We start from the raw sequence: 13,326 nt of genomic DNA, 5'->3' as shown, positions 1-13,326 counted from the left end.
CCGACATCAGTCGGCGGCCGAGGAGAACTCCAACGTTATATGATATTCAGAAAAAACTCCAGAGTTATTTGGAGATCGGGCGGAATTTCGACGTCACATGAAAGTCGAGCGGAACTCCGGTGTCACTTGAAAGTCGGGCAGAACTATGGCGGTGGTCAAGGAGTTTATTCACTCATTCTCTTCTTCTTCTTCTTTTGGGTCACCTTTTAAGAGAAATGATGGGCTATTTATAGTTTTTTTATAATAGCATGACAAGTAAATAGGAGGGAGATCTGGGTAAATTTGGAGGGGTTTGAATGGACGGCTGATATTGAATCCCTTGATTGTGGATTGTTCGTCAGACTTTTGAAGATCTTAATGATATCGGAATTTGGGGATCTTGGGCTCGTTGGATTTTTTCTAGTCGAGTCGCTCGATTCGACTATAAGCATGTCATGTTTGGAAACCGTTTGATAATCCAAATCGTGGTTTGAACCTTCCAAATGTGCTTTAATTAGGTCTTTGATTTGAACCATTTTGGACTTGGATTGAGCTGAATTTGGTGTCGTTGGGTTCGTATTTCTGAGATTCTCTGTTCGAATGTAAGTTTGTTGAAATAGGAGTTCAGACGGTCCCAAATTTAATTTTTGAAACTTTCAACCTAATTTTGCCTCAAGATTTGTGCTTGATCAAGATAATTTTTTGATGACATATCAGTATTAATTTTAATGCAAATCTAAGCGCTCTTAAGCCAATTCTGCCACAAATTACGTTAATATATCCTTATGCAATTTTTTTTTCCCAATAGAATTCTAAGGAAGAGACTCATCAGTGGCAGAGTCAAAAACTTGTAAAAAGATAATCTTAATTTAGCAAAATACAAGTGAAGAAAAAATCAAAGCGAGAAACATATATTTGTAGTATGTCTCCCATTCAAAAGAATCATATTTGCGGCAAAATAAAAAATCTTAACTTTTTTTTTTAATAAAAAATCTTAACTTATGATTTGCCTCGAGATTGATTAGGTAAATTGCTTATAAACCGAATTAGATGGGCTAACAAGTCAAATTTGAGCATGTCCTTACTCAACTCATCAGTTCATGAACCAAGTCATTTTAAAAATATTAATAAAAAAATACACATAAAATATATAAAATTTAATAAGTTTAACATAAAGCTATTAGAAGTAATTAAAAATCACTTTTTAAAAAAAAAAAGTAAAGAGAATTCATCATTGAATTCAAAAAATATCCTTCAAACCAAAAAAATATCGTCAGGTCGAACCCCGCCAAAGGGCGCTTCCCCCTTGGACCCCTGACATTTATGTCTTATAAGTTCTCTCGTCCTTATAATTAGGACTGGTTCCACGCCTACACATCACATCGCATATACAATAATCAAACTTAAAATTTTTTTAGTTGATAGTCTAAGCTTCCAACTAATTAATCAAGTTGAGCTGTGTAGCTGCACAGTATTCGAATCTCTATGAGCCAAACTGAAAATACTAAAATAGTAATGCGATCGGAGAGGATCCAAATCCACCTTCTTCACTCCACCGATTTCCACGGCGCTTCCTCTACACATCAATTAATATATATAGATACATTCACCCACGTGACGTATCTCCTTCCTTAACAACAAAATCAATAAATCTCTATCAAAATCAAACTGAACAACAAAATGGATAGATCAAACTTCAGTTGTGGTCCATATCTTGATATCTATAATGTTTATTTAAAGAGAAAAAAAAAATAGATGCAATGATATAAATTGTACAGCATTAGGATGATTTTTTAATAATATTAAATTTATTTTATGATTAATATTTGATACGAAAATTTTATATTAAATTAATTTTAAAATATATGTAATAATTTTTAAGCTCGTTTTTATAAAATTTTATAAAGATATTTTAAAAAATTATCTTTTCCTTGAACTATTATCTATTGATACAATATAAGGGGGCAAAGTCCCCGACCAACAGATCAATGTGAGTTATATTTCAGCCTAACTCAAGGGATATATGTCCAAACTACACAATAGGATTCAACAAATCTTGAATTAAGAAACCACTAAAGCTATCAATTAAGTTAGAAATAAAGTTTTTTATTTATGATTCTGCGATAAATTCTTAAACTTGATTAGTTTGATGTTGTTCTATTAGTTTAAAAAGGAAGGATATTATAGTTCAAGCAATGGTTGAGCTATCATTTTTATTCAAGCTAAAAAAAGAAAATCTTTCCAAGGAGAGAGCTTGGATTATTCGATATAATTAGTGATTTTTTTAAAATTTAATTTACATCAAGATACAAAGGTATGTATGCTCGTCGGGATGAGAAGAACAAAAACACTTTTTAATCGATCATAATTTTAACATAAACATCAAGTTTGAAGATAGTAAGGAGAGTTGAGCCAATATTTAATCGTCGCTTGCAGTAGTTAGCTTGTATTTTGGAGACCTATTTTGAAATTTTTTATCTCTTCGAGATTTTATAATCGTTTGTAGGGTGCGAAGAATGTTTCAATATTGATATGACACTTAAAATTAAAAAAAATTTAAGATTCTTTTTTTTTTCCTTTTTTTTTCTTTTCTTTTTTCTAATAGTTGTAACTCAAGTTTGATACTTGCAACAACAATTTTTTTTTTATCATCAAAACTTGTAGTTGGATAAAACAATCTTTCAATTTGTATTGTTAACTTCATAAACTTAGGTTTCATTTGGGACGACTTTCTTATTGCTTCTTAAAGTATTTTTTTTAGTATAAAAATTTTAATTATTGAACTAGAAAGTTGCTTTAAGAAACATTAACAAAGCCATCCCAATCAAAACCTTAGTCTTCACTTTAAATTTATTTGGATTGAAGGAAAGTGAAAAAAAATAAAAATAAAGGGTGATCAATTTGTTGGTTTAGGGTTTATGGTCCATCGAATTTGAGTTGAGATTTTCTTTGTTTATTTTTTATTACTCAAATTGCAATCTTTGTTTTTCGTTGGCAGGTTGAGCGATTCGAATGTGACATCGACAGAAGACACGAATGCCCTCAACCATACATCGTGCCACAAGAATAGCCGCAATTGCAATCCTCTATAGATGTTTAACAATCATCTTTAGATAAACATCCTTATCATGTGTGACAATTGTAGCAGTTGGTGTTGATGACCCAAGTCAATCAGTACTATCTAATCATATCAACTAAGTAGTATGAATAGAGTGAGAATATTTTGAATTCTCGAATCCATTGTCACCTCCATGAATCTCCATCGTGTGGCCCATTTTAACATATGATTGTTCTTAAAGATGAATATTTTGCAATAAAAATGACGAAATTATTCTCCTAAGTCTCATCATTAGAATTTTAATATATCGCCATTGTTGAACTTGTAAGTAGTTATCTATAAATTGCCTAATGTATATTTTATTATTTTGTACTAAATTTCATCAAGTTACTTGAAAAGTGGACCACTCATGGTGGATAACACGTGCAATATTTTCTTATAAATAGTTGATAGTATTCAAATGGGATAAGAACCATGATTTTCTCTTTTTCACTAAAATTTGTTTTTCTCAATTTCTTCTTTAATTGACTTCTTATGCATGTGATATAAAAAAAAGCTAAATCAATTAAATCTATTATCACTTTAGTAACTCAAATTATTGAATGCTTGAATACTCTAATAAATTATCGGTTGAATTCGATGTAATATTTATTTCTCATACAAAACTTTTAATATTATATAATTTTTAATTAGTAAAAAAGAGTATAATTTGTGCATACGATCTTTCTTATCATCTCCCACATATTTAAATTCATCATTTTTTAATATTATCTATTGTGCATATTCATGATTATGATTTTTTTTTTTACTTTAAATCAATAAGATTTGTTATATCATATAAAATTCACAATTGTAGAGAGATATGGAGTTTAACGTCCTAGAGTTATACGAATATCCAACGCAGAAACAAATGAAAGAGAAATAGTGCGAGAGTGATAAGAGACACCAATATTTTTATGTAGAAAACCCTACAAATGGAAAAAAACCATGGGGTTTGGCCTAATTGAAATGATTCCACTAATGTCTGTATTTGATTACAAATAGTGCCAAGAGTGATAATAGAAACCAAGATTTTTACGTAGAAAACCCTAAAAATGAAAAAAAAAAAAAAAAAACACTAGGTTTGGTCTAGTTGAAATGATTTCACTAGTGTGTATAGTTGATTACAAATAGTGTCATTCCTCGAGAGAAAGGCCTTGGCTCGTTGTATCATATATAGCACATTACATAGTTGGGGTTGAAAGAATCCAATGATAAGAGAGTCATTCTCAAGAGAAAGCTTGTATGTTCATTTGGTTTGCACGACAAAGGAGGTCAGAGGGATTATAGTACGTGGGAAACAGAGATCAGAGGGATCATAGTTGGTGGGTGATGGGTGTCGAAGGGATAATAGTCTGCGGACAACGAATGTCAGGGGGACCCTAGTTTACAAGCGACTTTGGTCGGATGGATTGTAGTCTCAGGGCTACAGTGGTCGGATGGGCCATAGTCAGCAGGCGACGATAGTTGAATGAATTGTAGTTGGTGAGCGATGGTGGTGGACGGCCCGTAGTTAGTGGGCGATGGTGGTCGTAAGGACCATAGTCAGCTAGCTATAGTGATGGTGGTCCGATGGACCATAATCGACGGGTTATGAAGATCAGAGGGACTTTAATCGGTAGACGATGGAGGTTAGAAGGACTGTAGTCGGCGGGCGATGGAGATAAAAGGGAACATAGATGGCAGGCGATATATGCTGGAGTGACTGTAGTCGGCGGACAACGAAGGTTAGAGGGACCCTAGTCGAACGACGATGGTGGTCTGATGAATTGTAGTAGGTGGTCGACGGTGGTCCTAGGGACCATAATCGATAGGGGACGATGGTTGAACGTATCGTAGTCTATGGGAAATGTGGTTCGAGGGACCATTATTAACAGACAATGGTGGTCGGAGGGATCATACTTGGCATCCTAGAGGAGGGCCAACAAAGGTTGGACATTGGAGGAGGTCCAACGATGGCCCGCGCTAAAGGAAGAAGTCTGACAGAGGTCGATGCCTAGGCAGTCGGCCGTAAATTCGGCTTTAGTTGGTGGCCAGGCGTAAGTCCATAAACAATTGGGGCCAGACGGAAGTTTAAAGAATGTCCGAAAACACTCGATGGCATGGCGAAAACCCAACATTAGTTGGTGGCCAAGTGAAAGTCCGGTAACAGTTAGTGGCCGGGCGGAATTCCGATGATGATCCGTGGTCAGACGGTGGTCAAGGATGAGCTTGGTGCTAAGAGAGATATCACATTTCTCTCTATCTCCTCTCTTCTTTCCCTTTCTCCCTCTTTGTTTTGTCCCCCTTCATGTGAAGAATAATGGGCTATTTATAGTTTTTAAGGAATTTCATAGCCAGTAAAATAGGGATAAGATTAAGGGCAAGCTTTGAGTGTTTTGAATGGACGGACAATATCGACTCCCTTGATTGTGGACTATTTATCGAGTATTTGAGTGTCTTAATTATATCAAAATTCGACGATATCTTTGAATTTGTCTCGTTGAGCTGCTCGAATCGGCTATAAGCACATCACATTTGGAAATTGTTTGGTCATCCAATTTATGGTTTGAACCATTCAAATGAGCATCACGTCTCCAATTTGGACCCATTCGGGCTCAAATTGGGTCAAATTTGGTGTCGTTTAGTTCATCTTTTCAAAACTTTCAGTTGGACTATAAATTTGCTGAAATCAGAGTTCATATGGTTATGGATTTAATTTTGAAAAGTTCCAACTCAATTTTACCTTGAAATTTGTGCCCGATCATGATTAATTTTTTTATGATATATCAATATTAAATGTGCATCTTTAGGTTAATAAAAGTTGTCCAATTACATACATTTTAAAATATGTTGCTCAAAATCAAATGGCCAACAAATACATATTGGCTAAAAGATGCAAATAGAAGTAAATCAATATAGCTAATGCCAATCAAAATAGGGTTAGGTAATAGAATCCTCAATAAATGGGGGAAATTATTACGTGTGGAGTCTAGACGAGGAGAATCATCCGGATTTACTGCGTATTTATTGAGTATTTACCGCGTATTTTCAAATACCGAGTTGTGAGTATTACTGAGTATATGTTGAGTATTTTGAAAGTATTTGTTGAGTATTATGTGAGTATTTGTTGATTTATTGTGCATTTATTGAGTATTTATAAATACACAGTAATCTGGATGATTCTTTCCGTCCGGACTCCGCACATAATAATTTCTCAAAGCTATCCATTCAAATATATACTTGAAAATTAGCATTTTTTTTAAATGACGAGAAACTGTCCGCTGTCACACCCGACTTCGTCGAGCTCGCTTGGCGGTCTGTAAACCTCGGTCGACCTAATGGGCCACCCAGGCCACAAATTCATAGCTGGTACGAAAACACAAAACAAATCACAACTCGGTCAAAACTCAATATCTTCGAAAACAGAAATAGGGTTCGGAGTCCTTACCACGAGATCTTCACTTTTCCCAACAGCAGCGTCGGACGAAAAGCGCTCCGCGGCCTCCAAAACCCAGCTTTTCCTCTTTTTCCCTTTCTCTTTCTCTCTCCTCAAAATATCTGATTTTATAAAATGATTTTCTCTCTCCTCAAAACGAACTCATTTTCTTATATCATTAGTCGGATCGGCCCGGCCGATCGCCACATCGTCCCGGGACGATCAGACCAAAAAGATCGTCCTGGACGGTTCCCAGAACTATTCTCAGGCCGATATTTTCTACAGTGCCGATCGTCCTGGACGATCTCAAATCGTCCTGGACGATCCTTAGAGGAAAATCCAAATCAGAGAGGAACAGTAAGGAAACGAGGTCTCACAGATCGGATGGGCCATAGTCAGCAGGTGACGGTAGTCGAATGGATTGTAGTTGGCGAGCGATGGTGGTGGAAGGGCCCGTAGTCAGTGGGCGATGGTGGTCATAAGGATCGTAGTCAACTGGCCACGGTGACGGTAGTCTGAGTGACCGTAATCGACGGGCGATGAAGATCAGATGGACCATAATCGGTAGACGATGGAGGTTAGAGGGACGGTAGTCGGCGGGCGATGGAGATAAAAGGGACCATAGTTGGCGGGCGATAAAGGCTGGAGTGACTGGGTAAAATTTGGTGTCGTTTAGTTCATCTTTTTGAAACATTCAGTTGGTCTATAAATTTGTTGAAATCAGAGTTCATATGGTTATGGATTTAATTTTGAAAATTTCCAACTCAATTTTGCCTTAAAATTCGTGCATGATCATGATTAATTTTTGATGATATATCAATATTAAATGTGCACCTTTAGGTCAATAAAAGTTGTTCAATTACATATATTTTAAAATATGTTGCTCAAAATCAAATGGCCAACAAATACATCTTGGCTAAAAGATGCAAATAGAAGTAAATCAATATAGCTAATGTCAATCAAAATAGGGTTAGGTAATAGAATCCTCAATAAACAGGGAAATTATTACGTGTGGAGTCCGGACGGGGAGAATCATCCGAATTTACTGCGTATTTATTGAGTATTTACCGCGTATTTTCAAATACTCAGTTGTGAGTATTACTGAGTATATTGTGAGTATATGTTGAGTATTTCGAAAGTATTCGTTGAGTATTTTGTGAGTATTTGCTGATTTATTATGTATTTATTGAGTATTTGTTGAGTATTTATAAATATTCAGTAAATACGCAGTAATCTGGACGATTCTTTCTGTCCCGACTCCGCGCATAATAATTTCTCAAAGCTCTCCATTCAAATATATACTTGAAAATTAACATTTATTGGAACATAGTACATAGTACTTACTCGTGAAAAACCCAACGAATTAATTAGGTTGAGCATAAATTCTCATCGCCCAAAGCTGTCAAGAGAAGAGCAACATCAAAGTATTAACCAATTACAGCCAAATGAAACAAAGATAAAAAAATATTAATTCAGTATGAAAGAAAAAAGAACACAACGAAATTGCAAGATCCAGCATAATGTTCATATCACATGATATCCAAAAAAATCCAGCAAACCTAAAAAAAAAAAAATTACAATACAAACCCCAAAACAAAAAGCCAACCCTAAGTAAATAACAATTCAACCTAATTTCATTAAATTTCTAGGCCTCTATAATTGAAGCAGATTCCTATAATATTTTGCTATTAGTGATCTAACATTTTGCTATTAAAAAAACATTTTGCTATTAGTGATAAAAAATCACAATTATTTACTTACATTAAAATAAATTCTCATTTTAAATGAGAAATTATTGAGATTAACATAAATACAAATTTATTTGATAATCACAACGTGACTATGGCTTCTTTTGGGACCACTTTTTTATTGCTTCTTAAAACATAAATTTAGTACAAAAATTAAAATTTTTGAAATAAAATATTATTTTAAAAAGTAATAAAAAAGTCATCCAACTTCATTTAGGATGACTTTTTTACTATTTCTTAAAACAAATTTTTAGCACAAATTTTTTTATTTTTTTATATTAAAAAATTATTTTTAGAAATAGTAAAAAAAACATCTCAAACAAAATAAGACTAATACTTTCATAACATATGAATGACTTTTTTTTTTGTACTTTCTTAAAAAAAGTTTAGAAAGCGATGTTTAAGGAAAAGGACCCATAAATCTTTTCCCAATTAAAGAACGTTAATTAACTATCAAATCTCAATATCTTCGAAAATGAATTCGATCAATTATCGGAAGTAACTGTCCACATCCGACGTTGCAGCATATTTATTTGACACGTGTAAAATTAACGGGCTTGATATTTTTTTTTGTGATACGGGATAACGGCATTTTATTTTGTGTTTAGCAATTTTGTTTTTTGTTGGCTGAGAGATTTTGTGAAAGGCAAAATTTTGTGAAAATTTTTCGAGTTAAAATTTGAGAAAATGATTTAGATTTTTTTTTATTGTATATATAAACTCAAAATAAAACCTCAACACAAAAAAAAATATAAATAACGAAAAAATATATATTAAAAAATATTCAACAAAAAATCTTTCTAAATCATTTTCTCAAAATTTAACTAAAAATTTGTCACAAATTTTTGTCTTCACGTAATCTCTGTGCCACTAAAAAACCAAAAATTAATAAACCCAAAATAAAATGTCACTCCATTTAACCCCATACAAAAAAAAAAAAAATCGTTCAATACAGCCTGAATAAAAATTAAAACCAGTTAAATGCTGCAGCATAAAAAAAACGAAAAGAAAGAATCGGCATTTAAAGTGCTGACTGGCATTTCTAAATTTATTTTTATTTTTAATGATTACACGGCTAAGACCATCTCCAACCGTTCGGCAAACAGTATATATATATATATATATATATATATATATATATTTTAAATTTTTTATTTAATGGTCTTTCATACAAGTGACAACCAGGGATCAACGCATTTCCCTTTTATTATATGAGGCCAATTTATTTGCCGGGTGTACGTTTTACTCAGGCTGAGTTCAAAATTCTTTTCTTTGATTAATTTTTGAGAGTTTTGGCCTTTTTGTTGCTGCTCATAGCCTTCACTCTCTCCTTCCTCGTTTTATAATCTCTTTGTATTTATCATATTTACTTAATGAAATTGGGCATCAGCCCCAAATTCTCCTACAAAAAAATATTATTTTTGTTGCGGATTGGAATATTCACCAAGATAGAGAGATAAAGAGTTAGCGTCCTAGTTTTGAACTAATGTATGACGCACATATATATAAAGAGAGGTGTAAGACACATAAGAGACACCAAAATTTTTATATTGAAAACCCTGAAAAATTAGAAAACACATGGGACTTGACCCATTAGAAAAGATCTACTAGTGTTTATAGTTGATTACAAATGTGGCTTTTTCCCCGAAGGAAGGTATTGGCGCAATGTGACAAATATACATCATATAGTGCACATTATATGGGTGAAAATCTGTCCGCAATCGGCTGCCAGGCGGTGGTCCAAAGATGGTTGGGCGAAAGTCTGGTAGTAGTCGATAGCAAGGGTGAAAGTTCGATGGCTGGTTGGTGGTCCGATGATTGTCATGCAGAAATCAGATGATGCTTGTTGGCCAGGCGGTGGTCCGACAATGTTCAGACAAAAGTTCGGCGGTGTTTGACGACTGAGTGGAAGTTCTTCAGTGGTCGGCAGCTGAGCGATGGTCTAACAATGGTCAGGCGAAAGTTAAGTAGTGTTCAAGGACCATGTGAAAAAGTTTGGTTTTCAGGCGATGGTCTGAAGATGGTCAGTGAGATTTCTGACAGTATTCAGTGGTCGAATAGAAGTCTGACATTAGTTTTATGATGGTCATATGAAAGTTTGACGGGAGTCAATGACTGGGTAGTAGTTCAACGATGACCGGGCAAAAATAAGGTGGCGATCGAATACTAAGCGGAGGCCCGAGAATATAGTTGATGGAGGTTTGCCGGTGGTGGTGCGTTGTGCTGTATATATGGAGTAGATATTTTACAAATTAAGAGTGCTCCATCAGAGGACCCATGTTGATCCTCTCAAACATAAAGTGTTTGTCAACCATTTATGTGCCCAAGCAATTTTAGAATTAGGTGATATTGGGGTTGTTGGATTTGTCTTGCTGAGCCACTCGATTCGAATATAAGCATGCAATATTTGGAAATCAAGTTCTCATCCAATTTATGTTTTTAACATTTCAAATGTGCTTCAGTCCCTTGGTTTGGGCCCATTTGAGCTTGGATTGGACCGATTTTGGTGTCATTTGGTTCGTCTCGTTGAGTTGCTCAATTTGACTATAGTTTTGTTGAAATTGGAGTTCAAATGTGTCCGAATTTAATTTTGAAATTTTCTAACTTGAGTATGTCTAAAGATTCATGCTCGATCAAAGCAATTTTTTGTGACGTATCAAGTTTCTCTTTTGGAATCTAATTTTTTTAATAATTTTGAAATTTATGACCTATTTTACGAAGCATATAAAGTAAATTGCAAGCGAGACTCCATTGATAGAAATAATAAAGTGGATACATTTTTAAACTTATTTTGATGTAGACATTACAATATACATATATACATAACAGCTACTATATTCTAATAATTGCAATTAAATACTAATATTGTTTTGTACACTGAGAAATTCAAAGAGGGTCTCTCTGATTTTTCTTTGTTATAAAATACATAGTTCAAGAGAACAACTTGTATGGTAGACTTTGCCCTCTACATGTGGCTCGCAGGATAGCACTAAAATTAAAGAATGCTTGATTTAAAGTAAGCATACAAAATTTGTAACTAGTCAAATATCTTGTTGGGTTCATGATGCTGACTCTAAGGGCCCGTTTGATTTACCGTAATTTTGCCGTTTTCCGTTTGGATAGGTGAAAATTTTATAATTTAACTGTTTGTTTAGGCGGCGTTTTAAAACTATCGTTTGCCACACCGCCCTTTTTTTCGTCGATTTGAGAAGGATAAAAAATCTGCTTCTACGTTCTAACACCTCCGTTTAAAACCGAAAAAAAAAGTCGGTGGGAGCCAAACGAGGCCTAAGTTGGTTGAGCTAACTTGAACTTAAACCGCTCAAACTTTGGGCATAAAAAAATTATTTTTAATTAAGAACTAGTACCTATAAAAAAGGGTAGGGGAGCGTGGCTCCGGGCGTCTTCCCTTGTCCGGTGGGGGCTTTCTCTACGGCGGTCTCTCGTTTTAAGGGGAGTTTTCTTCTTCTCTGTTTCTTCTTTCTCGTTTGGTAACGTTATTTTGGTTTTTTTTTCGTCTTTGCCGGCGGTGCCGGCATGGGGGCTGTTAAGTTGAGGGACCCCGATTTTTTTGGGGGGTTGTCTCATTCTCGGTCATTTCTTGAAGCTCTTGTTGGGCCTAAGTCTTCTTTTCCGGATTTGCATGCTTCCACGTTTCGTGGATTACCGTCGTTATGGGTTTCTGATCAGGAAATTCAGGAGCTTGCTGCCCCCTTCCAGTTTTCTTTAGTTGGTTTTTTTCCGTCTAAAAGGCCTTCCCTCGAATCTATACATAAATTTTTTTTCAATCTGAAGTTGAAAAATGAAGTCTATGTTACGATTTTAGATCCTTCTCACATTCTGATCAAGCTATCAAATGATTTAGACTATTGTAGGGTGTTTTGTCACCGTTCCTACCTTGTGTTCAACTGCTTTATGAAATTGACGAAGTGGTCGCCTACTTTGGACATTTGTGTTGAATCGCCGGTGATACCTATCTGGATTTCGTTTCCTCGTCTTCGTCCCCATTTCTTTTCGCCTCGGATTCTTTTTGGTCTTGGCAGATTGTTTGGGAAACCTTTGAAAATTGACGAAGCTACTGCTGTAGGATCCCGACCATCTATTGCCCGTGTGCTTGTTGAACTGGATATAACGAAATCCTATCCTAAGCAAGTTTGGTTAGGCTCAAAATCTTTAGGTTACACACAAGAGGTGATTTTTGACGAATTCCCTCAATTCTGTGCCGGTTGTAAATGTATTGGTCACTCGCTCGGCAATTGTCGTCCTTCTGCACCTATCATTCAAATCTCGTCCCTTCCCCCTTTAGCTAATTTAGAGGTGGGAAAGGTCGATCAGTTTGTTACTCATACTGCCGTGGAGTGTGAGAAGGGAAACGCTAATATTCTTCCTGAAAATTCCCATGAGGATGTGCCTCCTTATTCTACCCCTGTTCGTGAGGGAGTTTCTGGTTCTTTGAAGGATGTGAATGGTGAATTTGTGAATGGTGAGGTGTATCCTATTGTGGATGATTGTCTTAATATTAATGCCGAGCTGGACCCTTCTGGTCTCCTAGAAAATCCTACTAGTAAGGAAGATAATGTTTCAGTTAATTTACTCCAGGGTGTTTTGAATGAACCTTTGGTTGCTATGGTGGCTAATGGAGAATTAGGTGTTGGCGGAATGAATTCTGAATCCATTACGGTTGCTTTATCTCCTAATGCTATACCTTTCTTTCCTCCTGCTATAGCGTATGTTAGCAATGAAACTATGCAGACTGTCTCTAGCGACAATCTGAATTTCTCGGAAGGTGGTGATGCTACGGCGTCTGTTGCTTTGGCTCCTATTGTGCTTGAGGCTGAGCCTCCTAAGTCTGATATCAGAGATGTGGGTAGTTCGATTTCCAGCAAATTAATTGAGGTTCCAGTGAATTTGATTGATACGCAAGCTATGGCTAATTGTTTGGGTGAGTCTTCTGGTTTGGATGTTAGGAACCAGCTTAATTGGCTTAATGTTTCTTCGGATGGTGATTCTGAAAATGAATTGTCTGAAGGTGGTTTGGCTTCTCCAGATGCATGTGGGGTTTCTGACCCTGGGAATGATTTCTC

The sequence above is a fragment of the Dendrobium catenatum genome, unplaced genomic scaffold (genome assembly GCF_001605985.2).
Source record: "Dendrobium catenatum unplaced genomic scaffold, ASM160598v2 fragScaff_scaffold_1595, whole genome shotgun sequence".
Taxonomy (NCBI): domain Eukaryota; kingdom Viridiplantae; phylum Streptophyta; class Magnoliopsida; order Asparagales; family Orchidaceae; genus Dendrobium; species Dendrobium catenatum.
Note: the sequence above shows the minus strand (reverse complement) of the source record.